Below are 18,556 nucleotides of genomic sequence, written 5' to 3'. Positions count from 1 at the left end.
CATATCTGATTGGATCCTCATCCTCTACGATCCTCGGTGATGTCTGATCACCCAGGCCTGGTCAGTTTAGCCAGAAACATCAAGTTTCTGACATCACATCAGAAACTTGATGTGATGTCAGAAACCCTGACCCCCCCGCCCCCGCCCCGATGTTTCCTCTTAGTAATTTTCCATCCACCAACCTCACCATGTTCCTTGGCTATAAATTTCCACTGCTCCTGCTGTGTTCAGAGTTGAGCCCAATCTCTATCCCCAACTGCAAGATTCCGTGGCAGTGGTCCCTACACCTACTGAAATATCCCCGCCCCCTTGAATAAAATCCACCTTACTGTGTCATTGAATATTTTTTTCTTTAGTAGCTCCTGATCTTTCAGTTCTCAACGTACCTACAACCCTTTACCTCTTACAATGTCAAGCAATTTCTAAAATGTTGCAACAAATGTCACTGATGTCACAGTGAATGGATTCAAAGCTGATTTGGAAAAGTCCAGGGAAAGACAATGAGAGAGTAGGGATCCATAACAATTCAGAGAGGAAGCACTGTTATTTCCAGGAGTCACGTACTGCAATGCATATAAAGTTAATCCTTGAACAGCTTGGGGACTGGGGGCCCCAATGCCTGCAAAGTCAAAAGTCCACTTACAACTTCAAGATCAGCCCTCTGTGTCCGTGGTTCCACATCCAAGGATTCAACCAACGATGGATCGTGTAGTACTGTAGTTAGTATTTATATAGAAAAAAAAGAAAAACTCTCATACCAGTTGACCCGCACAGTTCAAACTCATCCTCCTTGAGGATCAACTGTAGTGAGAATGATTTTGTCAAATGCTTTTTTGCCTAGTGACTCCCTTCCTTCCCCTAGTTCCCCTGCCCTCCACTCCCCGCCATTTCCCCCATGGATTTTTGGAATTTAGAGCATCGAGCAGGAAGTAGATTGTAAAGATAAATACAAATTTAAAATAAAAGGCTTAATTTCCTCAGTTTAAATAAGAGATTTCCCTCCCCTCCATTTTCTTTGAGCATTTACTTTAGAAAACTTGTAAGTGCTTTCTCTTCTTTGAAACAAAGCAGGACCCTGCAGGACCTTCCAGGGGACAGACACCCCACCCTCACCCCCGTGTCCCCTGCTTCTTGTTTGTAGAAAGGCTTTAGCCTCCTAAGCTTTCCCAAGTTCCAAAAAGCAAATTTAATCAGAGAAGTGAGAAAATGCAGAAACAAAGGAAAGCAGTCAAGCAAGATAAAATAATAATAGTTTACCCATAAACAAATTAAGAACCTTTAGTTCCTCCTCAAGGGCTACAGATAACACCCTGAGCCATATCCTTGAGCTGTTTTGCAGAAACTAAAACCCCCCACCAGGTGGAAGGAGTTAGCTGCATGCTGCCCACCAGCACATAGACCCCAGACCGGTGAGAGCCAAAAAATTGATAATTGAGATTCCCAAAACACGACCCTGTTACCTCACCACCAACCAATCAGAAGAATGGTCACGAGCTGATCACACACCCTTGAACCCTCACCCCTAATATTGTCTTGAAAAACGCTCCTGAAAACCATTGGGGAGTTTGGGTCTTTTGAGCATTAGCTGCCATTCTCCTTACTTGGCCCTGCGGTAAATGCTGTACTTTATTTCACCACAACCCTGCGTCGGTAGGTTGGCTTTGCTGTGCATCAGGTGAGCAGATGCAAGTTCAGTTTGGTAACATCTCTTTGAAATGTATATAAATTCTTTGGAAGACTAGATAGGTCTTTTGTCAAATTTATGACCCAGGAATGTCGTTCTCAAGAACCTGGGAGCCATCTCTTTGAAACGGAAATGTGAAGGATCCAGCACAGCTATTTCCAAGTGACTGTGGGTGGGTAGGAGTCTCCTTCTAAGTTGCAAAACTACCTCCTGTCATAAAGATAGAAGTTTGTTGCTCCCCCTGAAACAGGAATGAAGGAACAGAGCAAAGCCATCAAAAGAATGACACAGCCTTTGAGGATACAATAAAAACTGGTTAGAACCAATCAGGCCCAAGATAGTAGAAGATTCAACTTCCAGTAGACCTTGAGCTTCATTATATGCTCACTGTAATGCATTAGCATCTAAATGACACACCACAGGCACCAAGACAGTTCGAAGGCTGACCATAAAAGAACAAAAAGTGGGCCGTGGCCCAATTCCTGGAAATCCCTGCCCCTTATCCAAAATAATTGGGATAATCCTCGCACTTGTCAGCCTATGGAATTACCCAGCCCAGAGAAACTAAAACTCCACACCCCAGCGCGGCTCTCACGTTCTGAAAGGGACTGCATTCTGCCTGAGGAATGTGTGCATATCTCTCTAAACAAACTCACTTCTACTTTACTATGGCTCGCCCTTAAATTCTCTCCCGTGTGAAGCCAAGGACCCTCACTTGCGGGTCTGATCCGTCCCAGGAACTCGCGCGAGACCTGAGACATGACTATTCTCTCACTCCCCCGTTCTCCTGCAGCACCTTTTGTGGCGGCCACGAAAGGGACATCAAAGGGCATAGTGTTGATCCGCCTACTGAGCTATGGCTCCCCTCTGCGGAGGGTGGCTGGGACTTGTCCCGAGCCCTGAAAGTTCAAGTAGCCCTTAGGTGGCGGCTGACGCTGCCTGCGAGATTGGGCAGAGACCAGCTCTCTGGCCCTGAAGGAGCCTGCCGGGCCCAGGGCTTTTCTCCCCTCAATCTCCCTCATTCTCCCTATCACTCTATCTCTTTGGACCCAAGATGATCCACAGGGACCATCACTCGGACTTCCAAATTAAGACCGTGGCCAGCCATCGGCAACTTGATTGGGTGAGTTTCCCATCCGTGGCTCCTCAAGCCCGATTCCGCTTCCTCACTTGTTCTTAGTCTTAGCCTGGTTCCAGAATGCCAGAACTGCATCAGGGGGCCCAAATGGGGCACTACAGGAGCCTCCAGCTAGGTTGTGGCTCGGCCCTCCCTGGGTGCCGCTCAGGGCTCACGGCCTCACTGCACCCCTGGTCACACATGGTGGTCTCAGACTTTATCAACCCCTGAGCAGAGGTAGTGGTGGAGCTCCTTTCTCAATGGACCTACGAATCTCTGGCCTAGGAAGTGTCCTGGCTGTACACCTTCCCTCCTGTCCCAGATTTCTCTTATATCCTCCTTTTCTCATCCCCTCCTGATTTCTTAGACTGTCTACAGGTCCTGGAGCCTCCCTGCCAGCTCTGCCAGCAGATGGGGTGTTACCTCTGTTTTACTTCTGTGAAGAGGTGCCCCTCCTCAACAGCACAAAGACATATCCTGAGGGGAGCTTTTGCCTTGTATTGTTATCACTACAGCTCCAGCCCTACCCTTCAGCTCTATTTGTTTCTCTTTTTCTTTCTCAGAAAGATTTCAGGTGCCCACAGGGACCTCACTGTTGTCTTTGCCAAACAGACCCTTTCTCATGGCCTGAGAGCCACAAGCCCAGTTTCCCCTGCTTAATTAAACATCTCCTCTGCCGTGATCCCCTACCCTGGAGTTGGGAGCCATCATGGATCAAGCCAATTACACTGTCTCCTGCACTGCCATCAGGATTTACCTCTGTGACACTCCCTTGAGGAGCTCCACCCACTAGAGTCTGTGGCAGCACACTCTCTTCTTACATTTTGGGATATCAGGGACAACAACAAAGGCACAGTTATTGGCTGCAGCCCTAGCCCCTGCACCACCTCAGGGTTACCCTCCCTTGAGAAAGTCCATGGCAGGGACAGGATCCAGGAAGTCTGGATCAGAGCCACGGCCCTGCCAAGAAGGGATCTGTTTGAAGCGCAGCCAGGAAGATGAATGTCACCCATGAGGAAGGCAGCCAGCAGTACCCTGTCCAAAATGTAAACACAAGGACCACTGGAAGTGGGACGGCCCTCAGTCCCAAAGGCGACTCAGGGCTCCCACACCAACGATGGTTGATAGGACCAAAGACTGATGGGGCCTGGGACCGTCCATGGCTCCCAAAGGACTCCTGGTCACGTCTCCAGAGGAGCTTCAGGCAGCCATTGACGTGGCCAGCACAAGAGTTATTTTCTTATTAGATACAGGGGCTGCCCACTCTGTGCTGACCGACTTCCCTGGACCCTTGTACAATCCTGTATGATAACGGGGGTTGATGGATGGCCCAAACCAAGTGATTCAGTACACCACACACCCCCCGCCCGCCAGCTGCTTGCTAGGAAATTTTACCCTTGCACATCAGTTTCTGCTCATGTCTGAGTGCCCCATCCCCTGCTGTGAAGGGACTTGCTCACTAAGTTCCAGACAGTACTCCAAACTTGGAGACCCTCACAGAGAAGGCACCCAGCCGTGCGAACCTGCCTCGGTCTCAAGCCAGAGGAGATCTCCATTCCACCCCATATTATATCACAAGTGAACCTCACTGTCTGGGACACTGAGGTCCTGGCAAAGCTACTAATGTGCTCCCAGCTCATATCTCGTTAAAACCCAATGCTGCTTACCCATGGAAGAGACAGGGTCCCTTGAGGCCCAAGGCTCAACAGGTATCCAACTTTTAATAACCAGGTTCTTAAAATATGGGCCGTTACGACCCTGCTGATCTCTGTGTAATACCCCCATTCTGCCCGTCAGAAACAGAGTGGAGAATACAGGTTTGTTCAAGCCCTGAGGGCAGTTAATGCGGCAGTGGTTCCAGTTCACCCTCACCCTATAGTCCCTCATCCATACACCATATTGACCCAAGTCCCAGAGACTGCAAACTGGTTCGCAGTGCTAGACCTAAAGGATGCTTTCTCTAGCATCCCCCTGCACCCACACTCCCAATACCTCTTTGCCTTTGAGTGGACAAATCCAGACAGCCACATAATGCCACAAATGCCTCCACTCTGTAGCGTTCGAGTAGAGGGTAACCATGGGGTAAGTGGAATGGACTAAAAATAGTCAGGCTACCTTCAGAAATGGGACCACGTGGGGCTGTAGGCCAGCCTCTTCAGATCAAAGGCCAACTGAGGGCCATAATTAGAAAATTTCTTAAACCCAGGGTGGATGCTCAAAAGTGTTCCCAAATAGGTTAACAAAATGGGAGGTCACCGGTCTGACTAAACTGACCATAGTTGATAGGAATTTTGGGGGGGAGGGCCTTCTCCCCTAAGGTAAATGAGGGAAAGTGAAACATTCCAACCTAGGTGTCAAGTCTTTTGGTATCATTGAGGTGGCCACCAAATTCTTTGAGAGAAAACACAAAAAGCTGTCCTTAATTTACACATCTAGTCTTTACAGGACCAGAGGTGTGGCCCCAAATAATCCGAAACCTACAAATCCTTTTACCACTCCCCAAACCTCCCCTACTTATCTTAAGAGGCTTGTAAGTGTTGAGGGAAAAATTTTTTTCTGGCCTTAAGGGAACAAAATCATCCTAGGAGGAACATGCCTTTCTCTTCATGCCTCTGAGAGGCAAATGTTCTACCTGATCTTCTCCAGGAACCCTTATCTCTGCCTTCTTTTTAAAATGCAAATTTCAGGAAAGGGGGTAGGTAATTTGGAGCTTGACTGTCAAGGACGAATAGAAGTCTAAGTGCCTTTCACAAATATTAGTTAAAAGGGATCCATCTAGACAGGTGACCTTGGCTTGTTCCATCTACCAGAAACCCGATTTGAATTCTACCTCTTTTGCAACTGATGGATTTTACGTTGTTCTACCTGATTCATGGCTAAAACTTTGGAATGGCAACTATGAGGGCTCTGTTTGTTTGCATGTTTGTATGTATCTTACCAAAATTAATCTGTAAAAGAGCTCTATTTAAATGGCTTTAAGGCAGCTTCCATGGTGGTCCAGTGGTAAAGAATCCACCTTCCAATGCAGGGGACAAGGTTTGATCCCTGATCCCTGGTCCGGGAAGTAAGATCCCACATGCCACGGGGCAACTAATCCTGTGCGCCATAACTACTGAGCCCACATGCCACAAGTAGAGAAGAGAAAACCTGCATGCCACAACTAGAAATGTGCCCAGGCGCTGCAACAAAGAGCCTGCACACCACAACGAAAGATTCCACGCGCCGCAACTAAGACCCAACGCAGCCAAAAAATATAAATAAATATATTTTTTAAGTGGCTTAAAGGAAATTAAGCACTTATATAAATACTCAGAAATATAAAAGAAACTGGCCAGAATGAATTTCAGAATGAAACTGGGAAATACTCAATACTGAATCTATATCTGGTATTGAAGCTGCTTAAGCTTCTTGGTTTGATTAATACAGATGTGTCTTTACAATATTAAGTATACTATTTCTGCTGTACCTAGGCTTACTAGAGGTCAAATAAGACCTTATGCCTGTTGCAAATTTGCCAACAAGGAAAGTAACTCAATGCGAAGAAACTTGCTTTTTTTTTTTTTTTGCCACACTGCATGGGATGCAGGATCCTAGTTCCCCAACTAGGGATCAAACCCATGCCCCCTGCAGTGGAAGCCCGGAGTCTTTTTTTTTTTTAATTAATTTATTTATTTTTGGCTGCGTTAGGTCTTCATTGTTGCACACAGGCTTTCTCTAGTTGTGGCGAGCAGGAGCTACTCTTCGTTGGGGTGCACAGGCTTCTCATTGCAGTGGCTTCTCTTGTTGCAGAGCACACGTGGACTTCAGTAGTGTGGCATGCTCCTCTCAGACCGGGGCACGAACCCGTGTCCCCTGCATCGGCAGGCGGACTCTCAACCACTGTGCCACGAGGGAAGTCCCGGAATCCCAGAGTCTTAACCACTGGACCACCAGGGAACTCCCAAGAAACTTTTAAGGAAAGTAAATGTAAATGAGATAAGAGTTTTTAGGTAAACTCTATAGGAATAATTATGTTTTGGGAATGTCTAATATGGTCTCTCCAGATTTTGGTAACTTGAAACTAAACCAAGTTAAATGAAGAGAACTCACTGACTATCTGGGTCATTTCAAATAGGATAGAATACTAGAACATTAATTGCTGGGCAGGTCTAAGTCTACCTATGCTTGCCTTCTTAGAAGAGGAAAACTAAAGCATAAGTTTCCCAATCAGGAGAAACAGATCACAATCACTTGTTTCTTGATTTTCACTGGAGATTAAGCTTTTTAAGGGTTAAAATTATAATATATGCAATTAAAGCTATTAAAATAATAAGGGGGGACTTCCCTGGTGGTCCAGTGGTTAAGAATCTGCCTTCCAATGCAGGGGATGCGGGTTCAACTCCTAGTCGGGGAACTAGGATCCCACTTGCCGCGGGACAACTAAGCCTACATGCTCTAGAGCCCATGCGCCACAACTAGAGAGAAGCCCACATGTGCCGCAGTGAAGAGCCTGTGTGCCACAACAAAAGATCCCGCAGACCGCAACAAAGATCCCGTGTGCCGCAACTAAGACCCAATGCAGCCAAGTAAATAAATAAATATTTTAAAAAATAACAAGAAGGGAAACATTTCATTATTCCAGGAAAGTAAGATGTGTGCTTTCAGTAAAAGAAGGTGTGAGGAAATGCATTTTGTTAAAGAGAAAAAGGTTAGTTTTGTCCTAGAGCTGGTTGTTTCTGAATGGAAAAGAAAATAAGGGACAAAATAGTATGGATACAAAAAGTTGTAGAAGGCTCATGGAAAAGGAGCCCTGAGAAAAGCTTTTGTACATGGTCAGGATTGGCTAAGATTGGATTGAATTTAATTAGGTAAATGGATTTTGTTATTAAGAGTAGGCTAGTACAAGACTGGAGGTTAGTTCTCTCTCTGTTAAGAGAACAAAGTTTTCTTGGAATCCTGTTTTAGATGACAGATTGTATGAGGTTCTTTGCATTTAAGTGATCTGTATTTGCTTTTGAAATATTCTGTCATTTTGGTTAAGTGAATAAGTGTTGTTTCACAGTGACCAGTGATCCTATTTGACAAAGTGCTTTGAAAGCTTTTTGATATTTTTGACAAACTTCCCAAATATCAAACTCTAACTGAAGTTCATTGACCTTCAACTAACTTTGGGTGGATTCCTTACCACTGGACCACCAGGGAAGTCCCTCTGGTTATTACCTTAAAATGTTGTGTGTAACAGAAGTAATCGAGTTTCTTTGTCTATTACCTTGTAATCGAGTGTTTAACTGTGGCTTTTTAAGTCTTTTGTCATCTATAGATAGTTATTGTTGTACTCTGATGCTGTTGCAAAAGTGCTTCATCAAGAAGATTTGTAGGAAGGCTATGGAGCAGTTACAACAGCTCCACATCAAGATGAGGACTATGCCAGGATTCCAGCCCTTGCTGCCCTCTGACTCAAAACAAGGAGCTGTCCTGCCCCTGGGACCCGTGGATCAGGCATCCAGAGATACTTACTCCCTGATAGGCAGGGTCAACACACCTACTCAGCCCTGAAACAAGCTACAGAAGACGGACTGTCACCCCTCTTCTTCCGATAAGAATATGGGAGTGAAATCTCTGAGAGAGGAATGAGACAGGAGGGAAGGGGGCAGGGTGCAACCGTTAAAAGAATGACACAGCCTTTGAGGATACAACAAAAACTGGTTAGAACCAATTAAGCCCAAGATGGTGGAAGATTCAACTTCGACTAGACTTTGAGCCTCATTATATGTTCACTGTAATGCATTAGCATCTAAATGACACACATACAGGCACCATGACAGTTCTGAGGCTGACCATAAAAGGCCCAAAAGTGGGCAATGATGGTCCAACTCCTGGAAATTCCTGCCCCTTCCCCCAAATAGTTGGAATAATCCTCCCACTTGTTAGCCTATGAAGTTACTCAGCCCATAAAAACTAACAACACTGGGACTTCCCTGGTGGTACAGTAGTTAAGAATTCACCTGCCAATGCAGGGGACATGGGTTCGAGCCCTGGTCTAGGAAGATCCCACATGCTGCAAAGCAACTAAGCCCATGCACCACAACTACTGAGCCTGCGTTCTAGAGCCCACAAGCCACAGCTACTGAAGCCCGCGCACCTAGAGCCCATGCTCCACAACAAGAGAAGCCACCACAGTGAGAAGCCCACGTACCGCAACGAAGAGTAGCTCCCTCTTGCTGCAACTAGAGAAAGCCCATGCGTAGCAACGAAGACCCAATGCAGCCATAAATAAAACTAACAACCCCATACCCTGGGGCTGCTCTCACCTTCTTTCACTTTACTATGGCTCACCCTTGAATTCTTTCCTGCCAAAGACCCTCACTTGGAGGCACAGTTAATCTCCCCAGTTACCAGGTAAAATTAGAATGAATTATATGTGATAGATGGTACAGTTGAATCCTCTTACTAGAGGGCTAGTTATTGTTTAGCTCAAGAACACACGTGCAATGGAGAGTGCGCTTGGCTGTGTAAAGGAGTGGATTCCTTTCTGTCCTTGCAAACTCTTAACAGGTGGTCTGTGATGCTTATCACGTTCCAGTTCAATGCCTATTCAACAGTTAAAGAGTTTTCTTTTTCTAGTGCTTTTGTGGAGATGTCTGGGCTGGGGGAAGGTTTTGTTTTTAGTTCTACTTTGCCAAGTTATATCATTAGCTTTGCTTACAGATGAGGAAACTGAGAGTCAGACAACCCACAATCACACGGCTAGTGTGATGGAGACAGGATGCAAAGTAAGGTCGGACTCTGGAGCTTGGCTGGGCCCACAGTGCTGTGTGGCAAGTGCTGCAGCCATCCTGGAGCCTGGCATGACACATAGTAGGTGCAGAAGAAAAACATCTGAACGTTTGAGACTGGAGCGCAGCGTGTGCGGATCTCAAACAACAAATGTGGATGTACAAGAAACGCAGCTGTGTCCTTCTTCGATACCGCCTTACGTTTAAGTCTCACCTTGCCGAATGTTTGGAGCTGGTGCTCAGTCAGCAACAGTCTCTTCCACTATTCCTGCTGCTGCATTGAAGTTCAAGGGTTACGTGGTGCCCAGCATGGACTGGGCCAGCAGTGTCCACTTCTACGCAAATTACTGGCATCCTTGGTGCATTCGTGGCCTTGGTCCCTGAGGTGTTCAGTCATGTCCGCTCTGTGTACCCTACCACCACCCAGCCTCTTTGGCTTTGTAACGCCCCCATCTCCCCTGTGCCCACACGGTGTTGGGGAATCCTGCGCCTACCCCCTCAGTGCCCTGACAGGCTATGGGTCAGCCCACGTGACTGCCTCTACTCCAGACACTGGACGCAGACCCCCGGGGCCTGCCTTTCCCCGAGCACAGTCCTCTGCACTCCCAGCCCATCCAAAGCCAGCAGGGGTTTTTATTTACCCACTGCCCACAGCAGCCGGCCGCACAGCACAGCCGGAGCAGGAGCTCCCTGCACCCCTGGCTGTTCCCCTCCAGACCGCTTGTTTCTCCAGCACAGAGAAACTCCTTTCATTTTAGAGGCTTGGGTGGGATGGGAAATTGTCTTACTCACCAGGTGTCCTCTTTGCTCTAAATCTCAAGAGAGGGAAGGTGTTTGTAAGCCCAAGGCCTCCCCTCTGCCACTCAAACCCTTCTCTCTCAAACCATTTGCTCTGTGAGGAAGTTCCCAGATGACTGGAAAATCAAGAACTAACGCCTTTCTTCTCTCTGCCTCCTGCTGTGCTGTCTCTTCCTGAGGCTACAGCGGGAGGAGGATTTGGAGTTGCAGACAATATTGGGTGAGGAGAGAGTACACTTCCGTTAAGCAGATCAAAATATTACCTGCCCGGGGCCAGGGGCGGGGTGGGGGGGCAGGTCTCGTGCAGAGTGGATCTTAACCAATTAGGAGAGGCCACACAGGTCAGTGAGAGTGGATGCCAGCTAGAAACAAGGATGGCCAAACCAGTGCAAACCGGCTAACGTTACCCTTGATCTTCCCACAAAGGCACATAGAGGCATGCGAAGTGAATGCGTGTGGCTTTGAGTAAGTCGATTGACCTCTCTGAGCTTTTATCAAGTCCACTTTGCGCTCCTCTCTCTTCCTCTGCTTTCCTCCAGGCGTTGGGATCTCCAGACACCATCTATGGTCTTTGTTCTCCCACACATTCTCCCCAGACCAGCTCATCCACACCCAGGCTGAGGTGACCATCTGGGTGAAGTGTCACAGGTGTTGGAAGAGAAGGAGACAAATACTGGGGTGAGGGTGGAGCGAGTGAGTGAGGCAGCAGAGGGGGTGGCAAAGAAGAGACCCACTAACTCTGCCTGCGGGGGGCAAGGAAGCCCGCCCTGAGTGAGGATTACGTCAGACAAACAGGTCTGACTCCAGACGACAGGAGGTGGAAGGGAGGTGGACAGGACGCAGCAGCATGCAGGATGGCTGGAGTTCCATCCACTGCTTCATCCCTGACATCAGGTTGCCTCTGTAACTGTCTTTTCTTTTTTTCCTATTCAGCAACACTTAAAATAAAAGGAGAACTTGAAACTCCACTGCCATCACTTCCCCGTGTCGCCATGTGACATTATTATTCTCAGAATGTTAAAAATATGAAACAGACTTCCTCTTCCAGGCATGATATGGTAGAAAGGACTGCACTTAACCCTCCTTGATAAACAACTAGGAAACTGGGAAAAACCTATCAAAGAGCTCTTTGCAAACTCTGGACAACCACGGGTCAGGGGCTCGGACTCATGAGAAAGGGGGAGGGGGAGCCTGGGTCTGCCCTGGTCGGGTGAGCAGAGGCGATCCTGGGTGCAGAGAGGGGACGGCACAGAGGCTGGTGGTCTCGGTGGGTGGAGGGGGTGGAGATCAGAGCTGGGGAGAATGAGCCATTCCTTTGTGTGTGGAATTCCTTGGAGTTTTGCCAAGTGCGTGACTTGCATGCACAGAGTATAACTGCACAAAGACGTACAACCAGGGAATTGTGAGCTGACAAATTCCCAGAGTTCACAGGGAAAGATGTTCAAGCTCTGAGCAGCCAGGGTAGCTTCCTCAGTGCTGGCCAGGGGAACACAGCAGACACCCCGGAGCCGCCACGTCTGCGTAGTAAGTCCAAACTACCCCTGGGTGAAAGCTAACCTACCTTCCTCTAGGAAAACTTTAAAACAAGCCTCAGACAGAAACCAGCCAGGATACTGAAGAACCCAACGCCACCATCAACCAACTGCACCCGATTCACACTTCTCAGACACTGCACCCAACAACAGAACAGCAGACTACACGTGCTTTCGAGTGACTGTGAATAAGGTGGACCACATCTTGGGCTGCAAAACAAACTGTGACAAATTTAAGAGAATTGAAATCACAGAGTGTATTCTCTGACCACAGTGGAACCAAAATAGAAATCAATAACACGAAGATAATACGAAAATCAACAACCTAAATGCCCATCAACAGAGGAATGGATAAAGAAGATGTGGTACATATACACAATGGAATATCACTCAGCCATAAAAACGAATGAGATTTTGCTATTTGCAGCAACATGGATGGACTTGGAGGGTATCATGCTAAGTGAATTAAGTCAGACAGAGAAAGACAAATACTGTATGATATCACTTACATGCGGAATCTAAAAAAATAAAACAAACTAGTGAAGGTAAAAGAAAGAAACAGAGGGACTTCCCTGGTGGTCCAGTGGTTAAGACTCCTTGCTTCCACTGCAAGGGGCACGGGTTTGATTCCTGGTCAGGGAAATAAGATCCCACGTGCCGTGTGGTGCGGCCAAAAAAAAAAAAAGAAAGAAAGAGAAGAAACAGACTCACTGATACACAGATATAGAGAACAAACTAGTGGTTACCAGTGAGTTGAGGGAAGAGGGAGGAGGGGCAAGATAGGAGTAGGGAAGTAAGAGGTACAAACTACTACTATGTATAAAATAAATTAGCTACAAGGATATATTGTAGAGCACAGGGAATATACCCAATATTTTATAATAACTAGGGAATATACCCAATATTTTATAATAACTAAGTGGAATATAACCTTTAAAAATTGTGAATCACTATGCTGTACATCTGAAACTTATAATATTGTACATTAACTACCTCAATTTAAAAAAAACGTCATTCTTACCGTAGATCTTAGCAACCTCAGCAGATGATTTTTTTTCTTTCCTTATTAAGTCGAGAACTTTCACCCTTTCACTTAAAGGGAGCACTGTAGGGCTTCTCTTTGGCATATCCCAATTGCCAGCATCATTACTTTTGCACTTCGGGGACCTATTAAGTAAAATAAGGCAGCTGGTCTGACAGCTGAGATGGTTACTAAGCAACTAACAGGTGGACTAAGCTGGACAAAGGCAAGATTCACATCCCGGGCAAGACGGTGGGAGATTTCATCACGCTGCTCAGAAGGCCTGCGATTTAAAACTTAATGAATTATTCACTTCTGGAACTTTCCATTCAGTAGTTTAGGACTGAGGTTGACCGTGGGTAACTGAAACCCTGGAAAGTAAAACCATGGTAAGGGTGGGCGGCTGTACATGAATCTATACATGTGATAAAATGGCACAGAATTATACATACATATTTTATCAACATATATTTCCTGAGTTTGATATTGTACAATAGTTATGGAAGATGTAGACATGGGGAAAACACTGAAGGGTTCATGAGCCCTCTCTGTACTATCTTTGAAATTTCCTGTGACTCCGTAATTATTTTGAAATAAACTATTTTAAAAGTCTCAAAGAGATCGAACACATCAACAAGTAACTTACCTGCCTTCCAGAGCAAAGTCCAACACCCTTCAAAGGAAGACAACAAAGTCCAGATACTCAACAAATAACATCCATGATGTCCTGTGTCCAATAAAAAATTAGGAGACATGCCAAGAAGCAGAAAAATGTGACCCATACTAGGAAAACACATCAATGAATAGAAACATGCAGAAATGACAGAGGTGTTGAAACTAGCAGACAAGGACATTAAGACAGCTTTTTAATTGTGCTCGACCATTTAAACCAATACATGAACATACTGAGAAGACAAATCAATGAAATCTAAAGCTGTCTTGAGAAATCAACAAAATTGATAGCCTCTAGCTCAAATACTCAAGAAAAATGAGACAGCAAACACAAATTATCAACATCAGGAAGGGCAAAAGGAGACATCACTATGTATCATACAAGTGTTAAATAATAATAAGGGAGTTTAAATGAAATGGACAAATTCCTTGAAAGACACAAATTACCAAAAATGACTTAAGTGGAACTAGAAATTATGAAGAGTTTCATATCAAGTAAAGAACTTGAATTTATAAAGTTCCCGTAAAGAAAACTCCAGGCCCAGACAGCTTTCCTATCTACCAAACATTTAAGAAAGAAAGAATACTATACAAAGTCTCTCAGAAGAATAAAGAAGTTGTAAACACCTTCCAAAACATTTTATGATCCCAGTATTACTTATTATAAAAACTAGACAAGAATTATTAGAAGAAAATTAAACTACATAGCAATATCCCTCATGAACAGAGACACAAAAATAGCTAACAGAATATTAATAAATCAAATCCTGGGGCTTCCCTGGTGGTGCAGTGGTTAAGAATCCACCTGCCAATGCAGGGGAAACAGGTTCGAGCCCTAGTCTGGGAAGATCCCACATGCTGCGGAGCAACTAAGCCCGTGCGCAACAACAACTGAGCCTACACTCTAGGGCCCGTGTGCCACAACTACTGAGCCTGCGTGCCACAACTACTGAGCCCGCGCACCTAGAGCCTATGCTCTGGAACAAAAGAAGCCACTGCAATGAGAAGCCTGTGCACCACAACAAAGAGTAGCCCCCGCTCGCCACAACTAGAGAAAGCCCGCGCGCAGCAACGAAGACCCAATGCAGCCAAAAGTAAATAAATTAATTACTTAATTTAAAAACAAAACAAATCAAATCCAGCAATATATAAAAATGAAAATACATTTGACAAAGTGGGGTTTATCCCAGAAATACAAGGTTTATTCAACATTTGAAAATCAATCAACGCAATTTACCATGTTAATAGAATAAAGGTGAAAAAAAAGCGATCTTCACAATAAATGCAGAAAAAGCATTGGTCAAATTCGGCACCAAGTTTTTTACTATTATGAATAAAGCTGCTATAAACACACAGGTACAGGTTTCATGTGACCATAAGTTTTCACCTCACTTAGGTAAATATCAGAAATGGGATGGCTGGGTCTTATGATAAGTGTTTGTATAACTTTATAGAAAACTGCCAACATGCTTCCCAAAGTGGCTGCATCGTTTTGCACCCCCATCAGCAAGGTCTGAGAGTTATAGCTGTCGCATTTCCTCATCAGGATTTGGTTTTGTCAGCGTTTTTTTTGTTTTGTTTTGGTTTGTTTTTTAAGCCCTTCTAATAGGGTAGAGGAATGTTGTGTTTCTTACTTGCATCTTTCTACGGACTCATGACATTGCTCATTTACCTCCTATGTCTCTTTTTTGGTGAAGTGTCTGTTCAGATCTTTTGCCATTAAAAAAATTTACTGGAGTATAATTGATCTATAACAAACTGTACATATTTAAAGGGTACAAATTGTACACAATCACCACCAACTTAATGGCTTAAAATGGTTCAAATCTCATGATAATCAGGTGTTTTAGTCAATTACTTTAGTGAAAAGTCGAAAAGATGGTATGGTTCCCGTGGGCTTAACATCTTTGTAAAAAAGTAGACATTCCCAGAGGTCACCTCCATGGAATATGCTTGTCTAAACCTTCCCCATCCTCTGAGACCACGTCTTCAGTGATTCTGTCTTTGACTCAGTTGCATACAAATGGAGATTGAGGTCCTACCACGTGCTGGAGGCTATGCGAGCTCATCCATCTCTAACATGTATGATTTTAAAATAGAATACAAAATAGAATGGGGAAAGATGCTGCACCGTGGTTGCATTTCACCTTCAATTCATTTGAGATCCTACATCTTCCCTTGTAAACCCATGTTTGCACACACAGGGCAGGAAGGCAGAGGGAGCCAGAGTGAGGAAAAGAGAATGTTGACAGGAAACTAATAAGGAAAAACCTATCTTCACAATGTCAATCTGGCAAAGCACTTGCTGTGTGGCTACCACCGTGCATACAGATCCACATGTGACAAGTTCAGGCATCAAACTTCGTTGGGCAAAGCATGGAATAATCCTACAAAATCACTCCCAGAATAAAGCACAGGTTTTTGTCATTTTTTTCTCTTTTGGTCTTGTGATAATTATTGAAACCTCAGTTCACGAGTTGCTCCTTGTTTTGCATGACTACCCTACGCACTCACAGAGTTCCAGAAACAGCTGAGTGAGGTTGATAAAACCATGTTTCCACTTATTTAGATCCTATTTAATTGCTTTTAACAATGTTTTGTAGCTTTCAGAATGGAAGTTTTGTAGTTCTTCTGTTAAACTTATTCCTAACATTTTATTGTTTTTTTGTTTAATGCCATAGAGTCGTTTTCTGAACTTTACTTACGGATTGTTCGTTGCAAGTGTGTAGAATTATAAGTGATTTTTGCACACTGATCTTGTGTCCGGCAATCTTCCTGGACTGACTTATTAGTTGTAATAATTTTGGGTGGATACCTTAGAGTTTTCTACATTCAAGAGGATGCCATCGGGAAGAGAAATTGTTTCACTTCTTACTTTCCAGTCTGGATGTGGTCCTTGTCTTTACTCTCACCATCATCGTCCTCCCTCACATCAGAATTTCTATGGAGACAGGAAGATTTCCATTTCAAGTGTCCTTGTCACTGGGCCCTTTCCAGACTCTTGGACAGCAATACCCTAGAAATGAATATCGCTTCCACAAGGCTTTTGAGCAAAGCTTTTTATTAAAGGAGACAGCTTGTGCACAAGGAAGACGGCAGAAAAAAAGGTGCCAGCTCCCTGAGCAGGAGGGGTGAGTTGCTTTCATAACAAAAGGGAGGTTTTGTCTCATGATCACTGGTAATTTTCAGAAATCGTCAAAATCCTTGGATCAGCAGCCATGGTGGCTATCTATCGGGAATAGGGACTGCTTCTGTGAGGGGAAAGAAGTGAATGAGAATTTTCTGCAAGAAAGCACAGGAACAGATAAGGTTAAAATTGATAATTGAGCTTCTTGTCTTGTGGCAACTAGGTATACTTGAGAGTGTAACAGAGACAAAGTTAATCTTTTACTCTTGGGAGCCTGGCTTTTGTCGCTGGGACTCAGGCCCCCAGGGCCTTTGTTCTCTGGTTTCAAGGCCTGTTTTGCCCAAGGTCATTCCCCTGGTCCTTTTCTAAAATGGCCAAGCAGCCCCAAACGCATGAGGATAAAAGGCTAGCCTCTCCCTTGGAGAGGCTGGAGTCAGAGAAATGTAGTGAGAAGAAAACCCGGCTAGGACCCATATACACACACACCATAACTGCACGGAGCCATTCAGCTATGTGATGTGTTGCTGACACGTCTGCTGAGACAGGACAGGCCTCGAAGGCAGGAACTGGGGCTGCTCAGGGGGATCCCCAGCATTGACACAGCGCATGGCCCATGGAAGGAACTCAGTACACACTGCAGGAGTGAAAGAATGAGTAAGTGACGAAAACTTTATCAGTATACACAGATACCTTAAAAATACTTCATTTGTAAATAATTTCAAATGTACAGAAATGTTTCAAGAATCAGAATAATACAAAGAATACTTGTGTACCCTTTCCTTTACCCACATTCTCCTATTGCTAATATTTTGCCCCATTAGCTTTATTTATTTTTTTTAATAAATAAATTTACTTATTTATTTATTTATTCATTTTTGGCTGCATTGGGTCTTCGTTGCTACATGCGGGCTTTCTCTAGTTGCGGCGAGTGGGGGCTATTCTTTGTTGCAGTGGGCAGGCTTCTCATTGCGGTGGCTTCCCTTGTTGCGGAGCACGGGCTCTAGGCACGCGGGCTTCAGTAGTTGCAGCATGCAGCCTCAGTAGTTGTGGCGCATGGGCTTAGTTGATCTGCGGCACGTGGGATCTTCCTGGACCAGGGCTCGAACCTGTGTCTCCTGCATTGGCAGGCAGATTCTTAACCACTGCACCACCAGGGAAGTACTGATATTTCTATTTTGTTCATACATTTTCTTGACTTTCTTCACATCTTCCTTTAGTTCTTCAACCATCTTTATGACAGTTGTTTTAAAGTCTTTATCTGGTAAATCTGCCACCAGGTCTTTTTCAGGAACTATTTCTCCTGGCTGTTTATTTATTTTGTCGAATGGGCCATGCTGTCCTTTTTTTTTTTTTTTAATGCCTTGTGATTTCTTGTTGAAAAGTGAACATTTGAACCTAATAATGTGATACTTCTGGAAATCTGATTCCCTCTCTTCCCCAGAACTTGCCGGTTTTGATTTTGATTTTTTAGTTGCTGTAGCTGTGTCTTTGCTGAGGATCAGCCTGAGGTGTAAACTTACAGTCCTGCCTGGTGGTTTTCTTTGTTTTGTTTTGTTATTTTGTTTCTGTTTTTATGTATTTATTTATTTTTTGGCTGTGTTGGGTCTTAGTTACGGCACCCAGGATCTTTCGTTGTAGTGCACGGGCATCTCCCTAGTTGTGGTGCGCAGGCTCCGTCATTGAGGCTTAGTTGCCCTGTGGCATGTGGGATCTTAGTTCCCTGACCAGGGATTGAACCAGCGTCCCCTTCATTGCAAGATGGGTTCTTAACCACTGGACCACCAGGGAAATCCCTTGTCTGTTGTTTTTTGGGTCTGCATTTTCCCGTGGTCATGCACGATGATTTTCTA

The sequence above is a fragment of the Neophocaena asiaeorientalis genome, unplaced genomic scaffold, assembly GCF_003031525.2.
Source record: "Neophocaena asiaeorientalis asiaeorientalis breed wild unplaced genomic scaffold, Neophocaena_asiaeorientalis_V1.1 scaffold540, whole genome shotgun sequence".
In the NCBI taxonomy this organism is placed as follows: Eukaryota; Metazoa; Chordata; class Mammalia; order Artiodactyla; family Phocoenidae; genus Neophocaena; species Neophocaena asiaeorientalis.
Note: the sequence above shows the minus strand (reverse complement) of the source record.